General features: G+C 44.0%; 1 non-coding gene across 1 annotated transcript in view; it reads right to left on the bottom strand.

Moving 5' to 3' along the window:
- Positions 1-484: 484 nt before the first annotated feature.
- LOC143176770 (small subunit ribosomal RNA) overlaps positions 485-502 on the bottom strand; it is a 1,915-nt gene continuing 1,897 nt past the window's right edge. Inside the window, exon 1 of the ribosomal RNA XR_013001278.1 lies at positions 485-502. This exon is cut by the window's right edge and continues 1,897 nt beyond it. This is a non-coding gene — a ribosomal RNA (small subunit ribosomal RNA).

Raw genomic sequence — 502 nt, 5'->3', positions numbered from 1 at the left:
CGCGCGAGCACGAAACAACTCTTCGCGTGGATCGTCCCATCGTCGAAAGATGTAAGACGCACGGAAATCGTGGTTCGGCGGGCTCTATGCGCCTTGTTCAAAGTAAAAAAAAAAAATTTCGACGGACGGGAGAAGTGTATTTCTCCGCGCGTAAGCCGTTCGAAATTTCCGACGGACGGGAGATGAACTCTCCGCGCGTAAGCCGTCTAGTCATACAGCAAAGCAGGTATCGAGATACCTCTCTGTGCATGATCGTTCAAGTATTTTTCACGAGGAAGCGTTGTTGCACGTTTATCGCTCCTTCCTCCTCTGTATATATAATATTATTTCTCTTGTGTATCGAGTGTGTGCAGAAATTGAACTCGTACACTTATATATATATATGTATGTATCTTTCGCTCCTTTTTATATTATCTTTCGCTCCACTCCTTATATTTCTCATGTTTCCTTCTTTCGGTCAGTTCTTGTAGTGTATTTTGCTCGTTAATGATCCTTCCGCAGG

Source organism: Nomia melanderi, unplaced genomic scaffold (genome assembly GCF_051020985.1).
Source record: "Nomia melanderi isolate GNS246 unplaced genomic scaffold, iyNomMela1 scaffold0815, whole genome shotgun sequence".
NCBI lineage: Eukaryota > Metazoa > Arthropoda > Insecta > Hymenoptera > Halictidae > Nomia > Nomia melanderi.
This window is presented reverse-complemented; position numbering and strand designations above follow the sequence as displayed.